The 20293-nt window shown below is 41.3% G+C and overlaps 1 protein-coding gene across 1 annotated transcript in view; it reads right to left on the bottom strand.

The window, feature by feature from the left end:
* Positions 1-20293, bottom strand: part of KCNB1 (potassium voltage-gated channel subfamily B member 1) — a 220815-nt gene that overhangs the window by 49728 nt on the left and 150794 nt on the right. The window lies entirely within an intron of this gene.

Here is a 20293-nt window from a genome sequence, read left to right as displayed (position 1 = left end):
TGAACTATTTACTGCACTCTAACCTCCCCATGTATAGCAGCTCCCAAGCTTCAGCCACAAGACATTAGAACCAGTGAGTGTATAGCAAAGTGGAAGGTTATCAATACGTGCCGGCACCTTGGTTCCATGTCCTTCCTGCAGTACTGACCAGAGACTTGCTTCCAGAACTTCAGGTGAAGTCTGGTTATGAGCAGCGTTGTTTAAAACAGCTCCCAGTATCAACCAGATGGTTTAGGAAGTCATACTACATTTTCCACTTCCTAAAAAAAGATTGCAACTGTATGGAAGCCATTTGAGCTCAGCTGAAAAGCAAGAGTTGACCATGGCAAAAGCATAAGTATTATGGCAAAGGAAAAGAAATGTCACATTGAGAACATTGGCGCATGTGACCAAGGTCATTACATTTCCCCAGGATTACAGGGAATGAAGCTCTGCATGTCCCCCAGCAGGCTGAGAACAGATTTCTCACTGGATAAAACTCACAGCTCTCACGAACATTTCTGGGGATGCACAAAGAAAGTCATGTGACACAAAAGTAATCCTTTGTGTGGCTCTTCATTCCTTCTTACTATGGAATTGCCAGATCTTTAGTGAGTGTGCTACTCACAGATCGTAAATCCACTGTGCTTTGGATGCATTTATTAGTCCTATCTTCTGTGGTACCTCAGGCAGGGATTTAAAAAAAAATCATTGAGTTGTTAGTGCAATGTTGTATGGAGACGGTCAGTCTATAGTGCTCAATCTAGGAATTCCAAACTGTATATATAAGGAATCTTTCAGGTTTTGTAAAGATTTAGAGTAGCTCTGTGTGTGAGTGCAAGTACCTAGCTATAGAAACCTGACTCTTTTATCAGTGAGTTACTGCTACTGTAGAGAAAAGGCAGAGATAAGAAAACAGTTGTGTATCTGCCTTGCTGGGCAGGAGTATTAGCAGGATTATTCACTGGCAGCTGAGATCTGCCTCTTTTTATTGTGCTCGATGTGACATTATCACAGCACGATGCAGACTGAGCTCTGCGATCTGTATACCGGGAAGGCCTCAGGAACAGCACTAAATCTGTGGCACCAGCTAAACTCAAACCCAAAGCCACATTACAGTTAATAAAGTAATAGTAATAATAAAACTTTACACTCCTGTAGCTCTTTTTCTAGCAAAGATATCAAAGACCTTTATGAATACAGACTAGCTGTCACAGCACCCTTGCAAGACATAATTTATCAGCTCATTTTACTTTTGGGCATCCAAGGCACAGTGAGGATAACTGCTTTGCCCAAAGCTATAGAGCCTGAAAGACAGGAAGGACTAGAAACCAAGAAATCCGTTGATCTTTTTCTGGCTTTAACCATGACACAAAACCTTCTCTAGCATGAGAACAGTCCAATTCTCAGCCTATTGCACAGCCCACATAGATCCTACAAACACTCTCCACCCCTAAAATGTTTTATGTCTTCTCCATGTTCTGAATTATAGGGTGATTCCAATCCCACGACTCAGCGATCAAAATGATGGCCGGACTCCTACTGTGTGTCAGCTCTGGGCCCACCCAGCTCTCCCCAGCTAGCTTGGGGGTTTCTATTTTGGCCTTCTCCTCCCCTGCGTTGGCCAGCTGCACAATGCACATTAGCCATTAGTCACTCCAGAGGGTCCCTTTGCCTGCCTGTCTCCCCTCATGAACGTTTGCTTTCCTCCTCTGCTTGGTGTCCCTTGTAAACAGGCACTCCCTTCCCCCCATAAAATTCTGCACTAACATAAATCTTCTGCTCTAGTCTAGACTAATTTATTATTGCCTTAGTTTAGCATAGGCTTCCACGGTAGGCTTTAAAAAATGCTATGCTATAGATACAACTGTGCTAATGTGACCACTGGTAATGTGGTCATGTGTTCACTGGCTTCATTGACTCCGTGCTCGAGTGCTTTTGAATATTTCAACCTATTCTTTTAGGTTAGTTTGGTCAGTCTGGACATCCCTTGTGTTTCCATTCATCCCCAGTATTTGCCACAACATACTGTGACTACTGCTGGTTAGTAACAAAGGAAACATTTAAACCTGGGCACTGATGATGGTAGATTTTCCTAGGCTGTTTCTTTTAAGGATTCACAAAGCTCTAGCTCCCAATATATCCTTGCACTGCAACTTTCCTCTCCGCCAACAGTCTTCTCTCCATAGTGGAAACATATACACACTCCATCTAAACAGTTGCATTTAGCTGGAGGTCTGTTGTATGGCATCGTTTTGTAAAAGTTAAAGTTTTAAAGAGGTAGTATAACAACAAGGCTCAGCCAGTGATCCCTTGCATACTCTACCATCTGGAAGTCAACGGCATTTCAGCACAAAAAAAAAGACACGAGAGTATCTTAACACTATAACATAGGGATAGGTTTCAGTCACTTGACCAAAGGAAACTGTTAAACAGGAACATTGCTCTATATTAGATCAACTATGTGTCTAACTCCTCATGACTTGAAATGCATATTATTTATAGGTGATGACTGCGGATGGGGTTGGTGCTGAAAAACCTTCAGGAAGAGTAAACTTCCCCCCAAATGTTTATAGCGTGTATATATGTACAGTATATAAAAAGCATCTTTTGAAAAGATTTTCCTACTGGGTAAAGGCCCATTAGGAGGACTTCCTGGCTTACACAGCTATATATAGCAAGAGCAATCCTATTATACTTATCCTAAACTGTCCTCCACCGAACAGTGAAATGAACTTTACAGAACACTAGAAGCTTAATTAAGCCTTCAAGCCTGCTGTGAAAAAGTGTAGTTCTGCCTCCACATAACTCACAAGCATGTTATCATGGACAACACAAACGCCATACCTGTACCACATCCACACCACACTGCTTTACAATCTTCCATCAGCTTGTTTGTAATCGCTTCTCAATAATTAAGGGCTCAATTCCACTATCACATATATGAGTAACTTTTCTCTTGTAAGCAGTTGCACTGAGATCAGGAGTAATGTTACATGAGTTCACTGTGTTTGCAGAACATTAGTCTACTTCTTGGTTTCTCAATGTGAATAATGATGTTCAGCCAGTAATTCCCAGAGCCTGGCTCCTACAGTAGGCTCTGAAGCTCTTTAAGAAACAACACGTCAAATGCACACAAAGCATTTTTGAAACAAACCATTAGATTGCAGAAACCCATGATACTGTTTTCTCGATCCCTGCAAAATTATTTTTTTAGACCTTCAGCCTACATCTTTTAAAACCAAAAGCAGAACGTAGCAGTGAACAGCTGCGTGCGTTTTCACTGCCAGAGGCCACAGACAGGAACATATGTCCTGGTTATTTCATTTCAGTTGTATACACTGGGGAAACAAAGCCACGTTTTTCTTATATTTTTCCTACTGCATTCACACAGACACACTTTGAACCATTCCAAAAAGAAGTAGGCTCCGATTAAGTTTGGAGGCAGAAAGCATAGAACCTGGGAACCAGTCACACGAATTAACTAGTTAATTAACTAGTTAAAAAGTTAAAGAAATGGCTTTTAATTTGAACTAGTTACATTTTTCAGCTGTCAACTTTTAACTTTAACTAGTTTTAAAAAAAAGTTAACTTCAACTTTTTTTAAAAGTATGAGTTAAAAGTTTTTTTAAAAATGAAATCCAGCTTTCCCAGAGTTTTTCCTGACACAGCCACTCTCTAGGACTTACATGGAATGATATTTTGTATTGAAACTCTAGGACTCCTCGTTCGAGAGGGTAGTGTGCCTTCCTATGAGAGACGGTCTCTTAAGCATGCTGACTTCTGCAAAGGCACAGAAAATGCCAGCATGAACGAAGGAGCTGGCATTTTCTGTGCCTTTGCAGAAGTCAGCAGGGCAGCCAGCTGGCTGCAGGAGAAGGAACAAGCACAAGCAAGCAGAGACATTGATCCCAGGAAGAGTGGGAGCAAGTAGTGAGGGTAAAGCAGATGATGACTTTTTTAATTTTAATGAAGATCAGAATCAGCAACCCAGGGCCCAAGAAGTTGAGCGTTACTTCTCATGTGTGAAAAATTTATCTGAGATGTCACCTACTATGAAATAACTCTTCATCCCTTATAACACAAGAATTCCCTCATTTGCCCATGGAGAGCAATTGTTCAGTAGTTGGGGCTTAGTTTTGCAAGACAGAAGAGGAAAATTGTCAGATGTAAATTTTAAAATGCAGCTTTTGCTGAAGTTCAATAAGCATGTTTAAACAGTTTCTGCTATACAACTGCACATTCTTTTTATCATTTAAACTGATTTTCTCATTTCAGTCTAATTTTGACTTTCAGATACTTTCATTATTTCTAATTCAGATGTACTTCATACCCTTTTGTTACCTTTTGAGCAATAAAAATGGTAACAACAGAGCTTTTCTGTGGAAACAGCTTTCATTTGTCACCTGGCTATGAATATCTCCTTTCTGTTATTCTGGTATACCTAAATGATGCATTGACTTTTACTAAGTACTTCACATGGAGAGGGTGAGAAGGATCTGACATTACATAGGTATTGGTAAATTGTTATATTGTCATACAGTTTTCAGAATAACATTGTTTTCAGGTAAAGCAGGGTGAGTTCTGAGTAAATTAGTGGGCTTCTGTAGGCTTATGGAAAAGAAACCCACTCATTGCATTTAAAAATGAAAAAGGATGCTAAGAGGCAATTTACTGTGTTTCATGCATTTCTCAAGAATCAACTTAACTTTTAACTAGTTACTCTCTTTTTAACTTACCTTTTAACTAGTTGAAAGTGGAAATATTTAATGTTTACCTTAACTCAAGTTAATTTTAAAGGCTGCTAACTTTTAACTTTAACTAGTTACATTTTTCATAAACTTTTCCCATGACTGCTGGGAACCCATTTTTGCTGAGTAAAACTTTTCTCCAGAACAGTGTCACAATGATGGCAGCCAAGAGAGGAAAACTTTGATGAGTATTTCACTTGGGTTATGCACTTCAAAATTGCACTGGATACCTGCATTCCTACTGCCCACTCAACAAGGCACATGGTTGACCCAAAGGCTGACTTTGGCCCACTGCATGGCAGCCATTAAAATATATGTATGCTTTACATGGCAGAGAAAATCATCTACTTCTTGTTAGCCCACAGAGCTGTTCAAACCTTGAAGCAGATACCCTGTCTTTCCTCTGTACAACTTTGTCACCTACTTTGGGAAGCTGGATCTGAAAGGGCCTTTTATCAATGTGAGCATGGATTTGGCATCCACATAAGGGGGAAAGTTTGCCTACTTCATCCTTGCCTGTAAGGTTACATAGTTAGCTGGGTCCATGTGGGTCTCCTTTGACTGCACTTTCCTATTTTAACCCTGCTGCCAAAGATGAATGACAAAGTCCAACTTCTTCAACTGGCCAATCCCTTCTTATTCCTACTTTCTAGGTAATGAAACCCTTCAGAGTCTCCCACTAACAACATGTCTTCTGATCCTTCACCCCAAGTTGCCAAGACCCAGATTCTAGAAGTATTCAGGGAAATCAGTGGAAATTAGTTAACCTAAATAATTTTGAAGGTCTGGGTCTAAAACCCATCAGGCACCATAAAATGACAAGCATCCCTGACCTGCCAGGTGTCAGACCTTCTGTGATGTGCTCTGTGGGTTATGAGACCAGCCCTGGTTTGCTTAGCTTTCCCCCTTCAACAAAGACTTTATTTACTTCTCATGAGATGGGTAGTACAGCATCCATGTCCCATGGGCCTGCCATTGTAGATAGGCTGATACAAGCTGCAGTCAGACAGGGAAGGAAGGGGGAGAAGAAACACAAACTGTTATACAGATGCCATAGGAGAACCTGAATACTGCTGTAAGTTAGCAGCAGGGGTTCATGATGCACAAGGTACAATAGGCCTAAGCCTAAAAGTTCCTTTTACCCTGCGACTCCCTTTGAAATAGTACTCTGCGGGCACATCTACACGTGCAATTAATGTGACTAAATATAATCCAGCTCAATCTGATGTGTCTGAAGGGACTTGTCTCCGATGGGACTATCTGGCAGTGCAGTAAATTAGCCTACTGCACCCTAATTGGTGTGAATGTGTAGATGGTGACGCTTTACTGCGCAGCAAATCAGTCCGCTCTGCAGTAAAGCATTTTGTGTAGATGTGCCCTGAAGCATGTACCTAGTGACCTGCAGGATTGGCCCTTCCATCATTACCACTACAATACATCGGTCTGTTGATATTGCCTAATGTGCAGTCACAGCAACAGCTGTACCTGGACTCATGGCACCTGAGCACCACTAATAACCAGCCAATGCTTTTGATAACATTTTTACGGGCTGGAAATAGAAGCATGACAACTGTGGAAGCAGCCGCAGCCTGTAATGTAAGAGGCTGTATCTCAGTCAGGTCACCGCAGGGAATGGCTTAGAGAAGGGACCTTGGATTGCTCAGTCTGGAGGTGGCAGGGAAATCTTGGCATTTGCTTTTACATAGAAAGCAATTAGATTTCCTTCCTTCAGTCTCCTCTTCCCCTTTCCCTTTGGAGAACAGCTCTTGGTTTCCTGCTAGAAATAAATATATTTAGATGGTTGCAGTTTGGAGTAATGGACTAAGGCAGGCTAAATATTTTGTGTTCTTGCTTTGCCCTGCTGGTAACCCAGATATTATTAATAAAGCACAACTGGGTCATTGGAATTAATATTAGCATCTCCGTTAGTTTCTTTATTTACATCACTGTAGCTGTCAAAAGTAGTAGGTGGTTTAAAATTACTGTGGTTATTCATGTTGACACTAGCAGCAAAATAACTGGAGAAACCAGGGCTGGCTCCTCTAGAACCACAGAACAGGCAGACCCCTAGGGAAATACAGTACTAGGGCAGCCAGAGGATGAGCCACTTGTCTAGTCTGTTGGTGAAAATGGGGTAGTGAGGAGCAGGCATATTCCAGTTTGCAAAAGGCCACCAGCAACCCAACCAACTTGATTTAGATTGACTGTTATTCCTGCTGTTTATGTACTGTCCCAAAATATGCAAGGTCTTTTACCAAAATAAAAGGAACCAAGAAGCCAGATTTTCAAAAGAGGTCATCCCCAATCCAGGCACCAAAATACACATGCAAAAAGTATTTTTTGAAAATCTCTCTGTAAACTCCACAATCACAGTGTCTGGGCTCTGGGTACTTCTGAAAATTTTGCAAGACTGTTGCTCATGTGTCCAGTTGATGGTGTTTTTCTAAATCCCCAGCTGCTTATATGGTATTGCATGAGAATCTCAGCATCTATTTAACCAAAAAAACCTAACAAGAGCAAGTTTCTATTTGTTATAGTTGCGAAGAACAGCTTGAAAAGATGAAGCAAATATATTTTACAGACTAAGAAACCAGAAAGCAAAAGAATAAAACTTAGTATTTGTTACTTAAAAAAATATCAGGCTTCCAAGTTTGTTTGTTTTTTTGTGGGTCAGCCTCATGTCTTTTGACTGTTTGTGGCTGGTTTACTCTGTTCACATGCTCTTTTGAAAATCTTGCTCCAGTTGTGGGTCCTGCAAACTTGACTATCTTGTCCAGGCATTGGTTCATCTGAGATGATAAAAACAAGCAGTAGAGCAAGGGGCAATGTTTAGCATGAGTCTTGGTTTCCTGTCTTTTGTCATTGTTTTCCCGCACATGCTTTCTTCTTTGTAGTTAGGCAGTTTGCAACGTGCTGTTGATCTCAGAATAACAATTGCTTGGTATCCAGTGTGGCAATGAAAACAGGAAACCTATACTCCAAGTCTTAGTAGGTGTGTGCCCATCTAATGAAACAATAACAGCTGGCACTAACAAGTTTCCTTGCTGATAGTCAAGATAGAAAGGGCCAGGTGTGGAAATGAATCAGCTTTCTCTCTTCTCTAAGTCTAGGCAGAGGTGTATTTATGAGGCTGTGTTGGACAGATTGTATAACAGGATTTCAGCTGTTGCAGACTCCGCTAAAGAGCTGTGGCTCTTTAGTTTAACGTAGCAGACCAGCCATTTAGCTCCGAAAGACCCAAGTTCAGTCCCATATATGACAACTATGCACTGGCATTAACAATGCCTGTGCTGTACCTGTTTAGTAAATTTAGGATGCATCACAGTGACTGTGTCTACACGAGACCCTTACTGCACAGTAGCTCGTTACTACTGCTCAGTAGAATTGCATGGCATGAGCCGTGATGCGATGCTACTGCACAGTCAGCGTCACCAGGAAGTCGTGTAGGGATGCTACTGTGCAGTGATGCCAGAAACAGTGTTTCACTTAAATTTAGGGGTTAATTAACTGTCCAAGGCAGAAATGATATAAGCTTTGAACATACAATATATTTGCATCTACCCATAGGACCACTTGGCTACAACAACGGACAGATCAGTGTCAGAGCACTTGATAACATTTTCATTTGGAATGTAAGATTTATTCTGAAAAAGCCAGATTGACTTGTGGTCTGAGCGTTCAGATGCTGATTGGTTCTCCTAGATGGTCAGACCCAAACAAAGCTGGCTAGAAAAAATGCTTTGAATTAGTAACATCTTTGAAAGCAAAAATGTTGAGTAAAGTCTGTGTGGCTGATTATAGAGGAAGCTAAGTGGGGAAATTGCCTACACATCCTCAATTAGCATTGCAATCACAGTGATTGCATGTGCAAATTGGTGATGCACCTGCAGTTAAGTGTAGCCAGTGATGTGCACATCCAGTTGCTCAATTTTACATATGCGCTCACAGTAACTATACATGCAAATTAGGCATGACATTGAGTACACAGGTGCACAAACTCAGAGTTCAGTGTATTTTTCTATCTGTAATATTTTGTTTGCTTTTTAATTTTTTTAGCGGTAGAGGGGTATTTGTTAGGTTATGTCAAGTGAAAACTTCCCTGTACTTTCCAGCCTGACATTTATCCCAAAATGGAGAGAGGACATACGGCTTTTCTTTAGTTCCAATATCTGAAAGATGGCTTTGGGACAAGTAAAAAGCCCTCAATTTTGCAAGAAATCCTGACACTGACTCAATTTTCATTTCTCTCAGGGCTTCTGGAGGAATATTAACATTTGCCTGAGGTAATTCCCTAATGGGCCCATTCTGCTGCTGCCAGTTTGTCTGCAGGTCCTGGTATTTTGTGGATGACAGCCCCACTGATAATAGGGTGATAATTTTCAATAAATTTAGCCATATCAGCTTTGCTTCCAAGACTGAGCCATGACTAGGACATTGTTCTTCTTGCTTAGGCAAAGCACAGCTAGGACTTACATTTGAGAGAGAAATACATCAAGGGAAGGTAAAGGCAGAAATGACTGGTTTAACCCTTGCCCCTTAGAAATGTTTCCTTACCAGCTCTGGAAATGAGCATTCTTGCCACTACACACAGTTGTGTCAAGTGTCACGGGTCTTACTTATAAGAAATTTTTTTTGGCCCAAGCACACAAAGCAGCACTGTATTGCATATTTTTTTTGTCACTGGTGAGGCTGTGAAATGTCACCATAGAGGTAAGGAATGGGAGATCAGGCTATATGAGGTTTTAAAGATTGGGAAAATCTGGCTTGATGCAAACCTATATCTAAAGTATTCTGCAAAAAAGAAACAGAAAAGAGACAGAGTCTAGTGGTTGAAGCAAACCCAGGAGCTTCTGGGCATGTTTACATGTGAGCTTTAATGAGCAGTAGCCTATTTTACTGCATGTTAAAGTATCATGTAAAAAACGGAAAACATGCTAATGCACAGTAAAATAGGCTACTGCGCATTAAGCACCACTAAAAAAGCATGTGCTTTTGCTGCTGCACATTAGGGAAGCCTAATTTGCATTTATTTAGTACCTCACATTGGAGGTACAGGAAACGCTCGCTATTCATGGGTTTGGCATTTGTGATTTCAAATATACGTGAATGCCGAACCCACATTTTAAATACACTTTATACACTTACAGGAACTCCTCGGGAGCTCCCTGCTTGCTGCCACCAGGCTCCCACTGCCGCACTCCCACCGTCGCCACCAGAGCCATGCCCCCCCGCAGCCAGGGGCACTGTGTTCATGAAGGCAGTGCCTTATTCACAGATTTCGCCATTTGCGGGTAATATGAGAACATATCCCCCACGAATGGTGAGGGTTGCCTGTATTAAATTTAATGCACATTAGGAAAAGTGCATTCATGCACTTGTAGATGCACCCACTAAATACAAACCCAAGCTCTGCTACTGTGTGGTCCTAAGCAAGTTACCCATAGCTAAGTACATTCTCTTTTAAAAAGGGAGGATTGATTAATTAATATTTCCATGGTGCTCTGAAAATGTAACATGTACAGGAAGTGCTAAATGAGTTTGATTTTGCAGAATCAGAGGACTTATCCTATGGTTTGTAATGCCAGAGGCCTTTATTGAGTCTTTCAAAAGCACTGAGAGTCTTTCTAATCTATTCTGTATAGAAAAAAGAATACAAAGTTGTTTATACCTTCCTACCCTCTTGGCCTCTCACCTTGCTTTATTTGGCAGTTGTGTTGATTTGAAAAATGAGGCGTCAGGGGCCATATTTCTTACTGTACTATAGAAGCATACCTCTAGAACAAGAATTTTATGCTGCAGCAGTTGTTGTGGTCTGTATGATGGCAAACAAGCAAGACACAGGGTCTTTAGTAAAAGACTTGACTGGAACTAAGAAAGAAAGTATGTTAGGAGTCTTATTTCATGTTATTTTAGGGCACTGGTAAGACATATAGCTGAAGGCTATAACCTAAATGGCTTGAGAGCTCTGTAAGAAAGCGAGCGGATTTTAAAATGCCATGATGTAATGGGGTTTAGGTTGTAGCCATGTTGGTCTAAGGACATAGGCAGACAAGGTTCCTTGGGTGAATTTGATATCTTTTATTAGACCAACCCAAATAGTTGGAGAAAAGTTATTAAGCAAGCTGTCACAGGTGTGACACTTGAAAGCTTGCTTAATAACTTTTCTCCAACTATTTGGGTTGGTCTAATAAAATATATCAAATTCACCCAAGGAACCTTCTCATGATGTAATGGGACACTTACAATGTCTGGGATTCTTCTGAGCCATATTGCCAAGAATTGTGTAAGCTCTTTGAGGCTGGAAACCACCTTGCAGAACGGGCAGGGTGTATATATACAGCACTTAGCACAAACGGTCCCAGCAAGGGCTACTCTATATTTACTTGTATTCCAATACCCAGGACTGGGTAAACAGTGACAAAGCAGTAAGATACTCCATCATGTCTTAGAAAAGTCCAAGTATATAACTATAACCAAGAAACTATTTATTCTGAAGAAGAAAGCCCATAGGTTACAAACTCATTAGTTAAGCAATCCTAGCACTGAGCAACATGGCTTCCCAGGAAGAGGGCAACTAAAGGAACATTGCATAATGCCTAGCTTTATTCTTGATTTCCTTGTGATTGTAAAACCAATCTTCTGGGGACCTGACATAGGATTTCTGAATGTATAGGGTTGGTCATGTTGCCATTATCAGGGAGACATTAAAAATGATACAGTCTCCTTTGACTTGGATTCAGCTCTCAAGTTTCTCTCCATAGTTCAATGAACATTTGCATTAGAAATGAGCACCTGAAGTTCTAATTGCCTTAAGATATTTAGTCAAGTCAGCACACTTTAAAATATTCATGTTTTCCATCTCATTTGCCTGTTTTGTTTTCTCACGTGCAGCAGTGGGTATTTTTAAATAACTCTTGTATTGTTCTGTTTGAAGAGAGCATGTAAACATGTTAATCTGATACGGCCCAATTTACACTAAGTAGGATAGTGACTTTCCATGGTCCAAAGTTTGCCAGACCTGCAAATGTTGATTGTATTTACATTTTGGACAAATTCCATTAACGGGCTGGATTCTGATATATGTCATTATAGCGGTTAGTACTTTATTCATGAGTCATCCCAGTGGACTAGAGAAGACCCACTTAGAGCTTATCTCTATGGGGAGTTTGCATTACTGCAAATCCTGCTATACACTGGTATAAAAGGATCTGCACCCACAGAAAGCAGTTTGTCACATAGATACAAGTGGCTGCAATAACATAATAATTTTTTCTCTTACTGGTGTCAGGAATAATTTCACATCATTATAAGTTATGTTCTCTTAATGTTCATTGCTTTCTTGTGACAAAGTATTTAGCAGAATCCACAGATTTGTTAGAATCTGACAAAGCCACAAGCACTCCTGCTACAGCCTTGAACTTCCAACTCCTGGGCTGCCAACCATGTGACATCGCCCCTGCACCACTCCAGCCCCTGACAGTCATGTGACTGGATCTCTAGTCTGGATTGTGGTGGCTGTCCAGCAGCTGCCTACTTCCACTTCTTTGCACCCTGTTTCATCTGGCCCACCTGTTAAACTGAGTGGTCTTCAATACTATGAACAAACAGCGCCCAGATGTCACTTCTCTACTAATACGTGACCGCATTCTGGTTTTTGTGCTGGCACGTTCCTGAAGTCAATGTACCTGGAAAGTACACCAGCATATTTTTCTAGCTGCCCTGATGCTTGTGCTTCCAACTGGACCTAGGCTGATGTCCAAGATCTCCTTGTCCTCTGGTGCATTGTGAGGTGAAGGTTCAAAAAGTCCTTGTGACCACGCATAGACACTACAATATATCTGATCTATCACTACAATAATGACTGCAGTGGACAGGGCACTACACAGTGCTGTGTGAAGACCAAGAATAAGGACAAAAACAGGTTTCTTCAGCAGTTATCTGCCCTTATTATGAAAAGATGAACAGGATTTCCTCAAGGGATGCTACCATGGAACCATATTATATCTCAGGCTCAGTTAACGGAGGAGGATATCAAAGGACACCAAAGGAGGGATCAACAACTCCATCTACAAAGATGCTCCTGACAGCCAGAAGTTCTTTGATGTGCAGGGGCTCAACTAAGATCTTGAGTAGATGGATCCAGATACCATCTCTGTTTCCAGCCAGCTTTTTGCCCCTGAGAATATTCAGGCTGCCAGCAGCACTGCAGAAGAGACAAGCGTTATTACATTGGTCTTTATTATAAATGACCAACACTGCCTACCAGATATACAGCTGGATGATACCTCATTGGTGGATGTGAGCCAGGACTCTTTCAAGTTCTGCTGCCCTTCCCTTTGAATTAAAACCTCTCCATGTTCAAAATGGTGACTATGGACATAAAAATACAGTACTTAGCCTAGCTGCTGTAACCACTAGCTTGCCATCTCCAGCTCCCTTCTATACATTTCTTTCCTAGTGCTCGAGTTTCCTTCTGAGCCAAACATCAAAACGGTGATCCCACCCCAGTTGACCTTCCTAGTATAGTGCTGGGTTCCTATACCCCTCCCACACCACACTACATGTTCATTGTTCAAATCCTGACTGCACCGAGTTGAAAAAAGAATAACTTATCCTAAATATGTGACTATCAAGAGCTGGTTAGGTTATTCTATAGTTGTATAACAAAGCACATAGTGTGTTTTGATCACCCAAGGAATTTAATTCAAGTAAAGTTTGTTATCAGTGTATACCTTAATGAGGTGTTTTCTTATCAGTACTAATCTCATCAGGGTAGGGTTCCTCTACCCCTAGCCTAGCAAGGTGATTTTTATCAGCACAAATCTTAGAACGGCTATTTTTAATTGGTAAAAACTTAACCAGTACCTTTTTTCAATCTTCTGGAAGCACATGCCAGCAATATGGAAACTACAAGTAGAAAATGCATTTTACAGTACAATTTTCAAGGCGTTAATACTGTTAACTCGCAGAAGGCCTTAAACTCATTGCAAAACAGCATTAACGTTACAGTGAACTTCAGGCATGTCCACAGGGGCTGTAAAATTGGACCTTAGACACAAAGGATGCCTCAATGGTCCTTTAACATCACAAGACAGGGCTGTCTTGCCAAATAGGTGACTGTGCCCGTCCAGTCATGCAGACTGCCCCCCTTTGCTTTTGTAAACAGAACATTTCTTTGCCCTTTTGTCACAGAGACAAGGAAAACATCCACTATTTTTAGGACTGCCTGAGCAGTGTAAAAGAAAGCAATGACCAGCTTGGCCTCAGTAGGAACCCACATCCCTGCAATTCCCCAGTTATACTGTTCATTTGAAACCTGTCCCCATGCAGATTGCCTAATGCGAAGTAACACACAGCACAGTGCAATCTAGCCTGTCCAGAGCAGGTAACAGTTGACCAGCCACCTAATAGCAGCAATCTCTTTGAGCCAGGGAAGCACTGTTCCAAGCAATCTGGGAGAAAAGATGAAAAAAGACTGACTATCTCCAGACTCTCCCATGGGCGAGAAGTGGATTTGAGAAGAACATCCCAAAATAGTAGGGTGCAAGAACCCGCCAACCCTAACAGCCCATCAATCTGTTTCAATTTGTGATTAAAATTCCCCACCCAGCTCTACTCCTATGCCTGTTGAAGAGTCCAGTTACTTAGTGAATTGTCCAAGGCAGAAGTGACAAAGGTTGCTATGAAAGTATAAAGATAGTCCTGTCATTTGCACTATGAACATGTACTTTATAACCCTTTTACACTGTTGTCTCTGTATAATTTATATGGGGAACATCCTTAAGCCGTTGTTTGATTATAAAGGCAACATCTATATTTTAAAAACTCATATGTATATTTAAAAAAATCAGCTATCCCAAAAGCCCAGAGGTATTTTTCTCAGTGGGACTGTAATATTAACAGCTGCTAGATTTCTTTTTGCCCTTCGGAAATGTACAGAAACCATCTGGAGGCTTCATTAACACATGAAAATTACATCTATAATTGTACTTATTTAAACAAAAGTAGAAATCTGGCCAAGGAAAACAAGGTACTCCCTAGTACAGAACATATGGAAGCCACCCTGGAACAACAGAGAGTCTGCCCTCATGGTAATTGGTAATATGCAAATGAGAAGAGAGATTGCAAATGAAACACTACAATTAGAACAAAAGGGGAAAGACCTGCTGCATTTCAATTTTAGTGGGTATTGTCCAGCTCATCTACTGCTTTTGTACCGAAGTTATTATTGGTTCTTCTATCAGCAAATAGTCCAAGGCTACAAAATAGGAATGACGCAATGTCTCTCAAGTGCTTTGGATCAAAATCTGTCAACTTTGTTGCTACTGAAGAAACCTAACCCTGTATAAATTCCCAGCGAAACCAGTGGGATGTTGGGTGTCAGGCAGATTCAGTACTTCTCAGTATAAGAGCGGTGTCTCCCTGAAAGTGCATTTAGTGTTGGTGAGCTCCTGACAGCTCTGAACACTGCATCATTCTGCTGAAGGCAGAAACAGGAGTGGTCTGAGCCCCTTTCACATTGTCCACACACCAATGCTGTCAGGGCGCTACCTCCAAATAGCAATGAAAAGAGTGCAAGGAGAGTGCAACCTTGTGAACAATCTTTTTTCAGCTGTATTTAGGCTACACTGCCATCCCTGCCTCCAAAACAATAATTCAGAAGTGAGCTAATTGAATAACTAATGATTGTCTCATTGGATAAGGGTGTGCAAAGTAGGCCCTATTTGATTCATATTTGGATTTGGCCCGAATTGATTCGTTGATTCAGATCACTCTCCCCCCCAGACCCAGGAGGAACCAGTCACTGAGCCGGGGGGATGTGAGGGGGACGCCCTGCATGCTCCCCAGCAGACCTGGAAGTGAACCAGAAGTGCTTCTGGTCTGCTTCTGGATCTGCTGCTGAGTGTGCTGGGGTGGGACACTCCATCTGCCCCAGCACTGCAGCATTCACGGGCCCCTGCTACCTAGAGGTACGTAGAAAAAACATGTAAAGCTGTGTCTATGTCCGAATCTCTGAATCTTTCCAAATAACTCCAAATTGATTCGGAGAGTTCCGATTTGATTAAAGGGTCCTCAATTCAATTTGGATTTGGAGATTCAGCCACCAAATTAGGATGAATCCCCACCGAATCAAATCAGGAATGAAGCTTCTCATAGCCCTACCATTGGCCTTTTTCAAAAATTTGATAATTCTCCAGTGTTTTGAATCTCTGATGCTTTTTGTATAAGAATAAGAAGGCTACTCTAGCTTATCTACAGTTTTTCAAGGAAAGTAGATCTTTCCTTGTAGTAAGCAACTGAGTACCAGGAGCTGGGGAGCTGGGCCTGCTCATGTGCAGATTTTAATTTCACTTTTCACTTTTGACTGGTGCCAAACTTTTGGAGGGTTTTGTTTTGCCATTTTTTGTTATATTTTATCCCAGTTCAGGATATGAAATCTTCACAATTTCAAAATTTTTTCACAAGATAGAAAAACAATTTCTTGTCCACCTCTATTCATAACATAGATATATTTCTTAGTAAAATATGCTCTGGGACCTGTACTGGACATCTCACATTCAAGAAGCTTTGAAATCCCTTCCTGAACTAATGCCTTCATATCGTTTATAAATATCTCTGTGGTTTTTGATCACATAGAGAACCAACATAGTGGATAACATACATATACCTCAACTATACAAGCTCTTTGAGGCAACTCTCAATAGTCCTATGTCACTTGTTATATTTGCTGATGGAAGGTGAATGTTAATTATGTGCAGTTTATAAGAAGACGTATGATATCTCCTGAAGTTAGCAAGTTTTATATTCTACTCTTTAGCGCTGTCGACTTGACACTCCGAGCACCATCATCATTCTGTATTCTGACAGGCTTCTTGAGGATCTTGTTATATCTTGTTGGAATCGCATACACTATAGGATTCTCATGGAGGTTTGTTAGCCAGCCTGAAATACTCTTTTACTGTACTGATAGGACAGATAGATTTTTTTTGGACTGCTACCAGCTTCCTAGATTTTATGCCATCAGCCATTACAACCAGTAGTAGATTTTAACTGCCCCCTTCTTGTCTTAGACTAAATCTAGGCAATTACCTACCAACTTTATTAGAGTTTCCTCTCTAATCTCTAAGGAAGCCTGAAATAAGTGTAAAATTACACTTCTTATGCTGGCATATATAACCATCCTCAGGCCATCTTTTTAGGCCCTGTCTTGCCTTCTGTCATTTTTCCTCAGGAGAGGCAGGATTACTAAATGTTATCTCACCTTGTTTAAAATCCCACAGAGGATTTTCTAATAGGTGTTATACCCTTGTACTCTGCCTAGTTCTGATAGCAGTGTCCCCACTCTGCTGAGTGGTAACAGCATGTCACAGACCTGCGAACCATCTTCCCACAGGAAAGGAAATAAGTAACGAAGTTTCTAGTTCCACTAACAATGTAACCTGCTTTATTTACACGTATTTGTATGTATACATATACAGCAGTTTTGGAACAGAGAGGGTCAAATGACAAGTAGTTTCATAGTTGTTAGGGGCTGGCAGGGACCTTACGGATCATAGAGTCCAGCCCCCCTGCACTTGGGCAGAAAAGACCTCTGGGATCAGACAACCCCAGTAAGATGGGCATCAAGATGCCTATTGAAGACCACCAGGATGGGTGACTCCGCTACCTCTAGGGGAGCCTGTTGCAAACCCTTGGCACTCGACTTGTAAAGGAATTTTTCCTTATGTCGAGCCTGAAGCAATCCTCAAATCAGCTTGTGCCCATTATTTCTTGTCCTCCCCTGGGGGGGTCTTAGTGAACAGATGCTCCCCAGGCCCTGATGTACACCCTTGACAAATGCTCATTTCCCAAGTAGACAAATGCCCATTTCCCAGGAAGTAATTCTTCCGCAAGAGTGGACTTACGTGCGGAAGAGTAAGATAGAGAGCAAAGGGCCTTTGCAAAACCAAACTAAGGACAAACCCAGCATTTCTTCTAAGACTAACAACACACTTGCACATGAAGACAAAAATTTGGGAAACTGAGTACAGCAATGACATCTGTTTTACAACATACAATGATGGTGCTGCCAAGCTAGGAGGTGACTTGAGGGAGTGACAATCAGCACACTGAAAGACATGTGAGCTTGGGAATGTCAAAGAACATTGCCCTTGCTCGTGGGCATGTGATGGATTTGGGAGCTGCACTTGAGAACACAGTGGAAGCTGTCTATATGGAGGAGAGGAGTTAATTTGATTTCATTGTGGCTGGGTATTTTTGACAGAGCGGTGGAATTAGCTGCTGGCTTTATTTTGTCAGCTTTATTATTACATTTTGGCAAGGTTGCATAGAGCCCAGGAGAAGAACATGTTGTCAATATCATTATAAATCAAAATCAATATGATAAATAATGTGCACTGAAAAATATCACTTACTAACCATATGTGCCATCTACCTAAGAGCTGTACCCTATGAGTCACTACTTGAATTAAAACACAGTACAAAGGACTAAGGCTGAAGTCCACAAATGTATTTAGGTGCCTAACAGCTATTTAGCCCTGTGACACTCACCAAAATCAATATCATTGTGGTATCAATGCCTGAAGGCATTGCAGTGCTGTCTTTGAGTCTCTTTTCACACTCAGCCCTAAGCTGGAGCTAAGCCTCCATGTACAGTGCCAAAGGAGGGTTGGGATCATAAAAATGGAATTACCAGAACCCAGTAAACTGGGCAGGGAGCTGCTTACACTAGCTAGAAAGAAATGCTGGGCATGCACTTCAATGCGCAGTAGCCTATTTTACTGTGCATTAAAGTGCCATGTAAAAAACTGTGCAATTATGCTAATGTGCAGTAAAATAGACTACTGCACAGTAAGCATCACTTAAATACTGTGCACAGTCGTTACTGTGCATTAAGGCTGCCTAATAGGCATTTGATTAGTACCTCACATTGGAGGTACTAAATTTACTGCGCATTAGAAAAAGCACCTTAATGCATATGTAGATGCACCTGCTGAAGAAAGGAGAAAGGTTAGAAGCCATCTGAAAGAGAGTTAGGTGCCTGATGCTAATTTAGAAGGAGGTGACCCCGAGTCCTGTCCCGGAGACAGGCACCACAGCCTGCTCAGCCCTTTCTTTAACAAAAAATAAAAAGTGGAGAAGGAAGTGCTTCCTGCATCCTTGGCCATGGATTGCTTTACCCCTTTCTGGAAATCACCCACCTCTGGGCTGGAGCTCATTAGAATCTGAATGTGTATGCGACGTGAGCCTCGGAAGTGTACTGACCTCGGAACAAGAATTTTCCTGGGAATTAATGACTGGCTGCAGGGTCCCTTGGATGCACTTCAAGGCAATCAGCTATTCCCAGCATGCTGTTAATGTTCAAAGAACTTATTGGGCCTTGGTCATTACTGTTTAAGTGAAGCAAACAGTAAGAAATAGGCACCTCAGTGCTTTCATACAAATCCAAGTAAAAAAAGGCATGCATACTTCATCCTTCTAACAATGCAGCAAGGGTGTGATGGAAACTCACTGACGGCCCATTTAGCTGCACAGTGAATTCTCTTGCTGCCCAGAATTCATTAACCATATTCACAGGAGGGGCGGTTCTGTGCTGTATTGTAAGGAAGCTGAAGTCCTTCTAAGAATTTATCGAAAGTCTGAGAAGGATGCTGTTATTTCCTTAACAGCACCTCCCAACATTTTTTTCCTCTGGTGCTGTATGTTACTTCTCTTTGGAAATTAGAATAATAAGCTATTAAACCATATAAATCTATGAGTTAATCTCCTCCCCACCTTGTGTGTGGTTAAACGAGGCAGATTTGTTTACGATATATTAAGGGCACTGGGAGGGTGAAACATTTTTACCAGCTGTTCCTTGCAATTTTTTGGCAGCTCTCGGGATGTCATTGTTATTCCTCATGTGTCAAAAGATGGTTCTCAAAAACCAAAGGAGAAAGTCTGTATCTGTGAATAGTCCTACTGGGTTCAGTGTGACTGCTACACTCCATCTTGCTGCTGAAAGGAAAAGACATACCTGTGTGTCTCAGATCTCAGAAGCTAGTGATCATCAACAAAGTTGCCATGAGATCCTTTCAAGGGTGTCATGGGAAACCATGCAATGTTAGTATGCATAGGTATACAAATATGATTCACAAGCTAAACACAGAGATTTCAAATAGGAATCCATTATGCTAAAAGCATTCTGACCTGCTGTAGATTTTCTGAGTTCTTTGCAATAGAGGAATTCCTTTAGTATTTTTCTGCAGTAAGAGTGAAAGCTAAGAGTTGGCCTTTTCGGAGGGTTGCCTCAAGTCTATCGAGGGGTCTCTCAAACCTTTCCAGGGGTGCCTCAACTCAATAAAGGTTGAGAACCATTGCCATATGGCCAGAGGCACATGTTCCCAAAAGCAAGCTGCAAAGTGCATTTGAAAGTTAAGATTTAGTCTTTATAAGCTTCTTGGAGGCAGGCTCTCTGATTGAAATATGCCATTATTTGTGAGCCTGGAAGTGTGGGAGCCTAGAGTTAGAGGATGCAAATCAATTTGTATCCTGCTTCAGCACTAGTGGAAGAGAAGAAACAT

Source organism: Alligator mississippiensis, chromosome 9 (assembly GCF_030867095.1).
Source record: "Alligator mississippiensis isolate rAllMis1 chromosome 9, rAllMis1, whole genome shotgun sequence".
In the NCBI taxonomy this organism is placed as follows: Eukaryota; Metazoa; Chordata; order Crocodylia; family Alligatoridae; genus Alligator; species Alligator mississippiensis.
The sequence above is the reverse complement of the archived record's forward strand: the minus strand, read 5'-3'. Positions and strand labels throughout refer to the sequence as shown.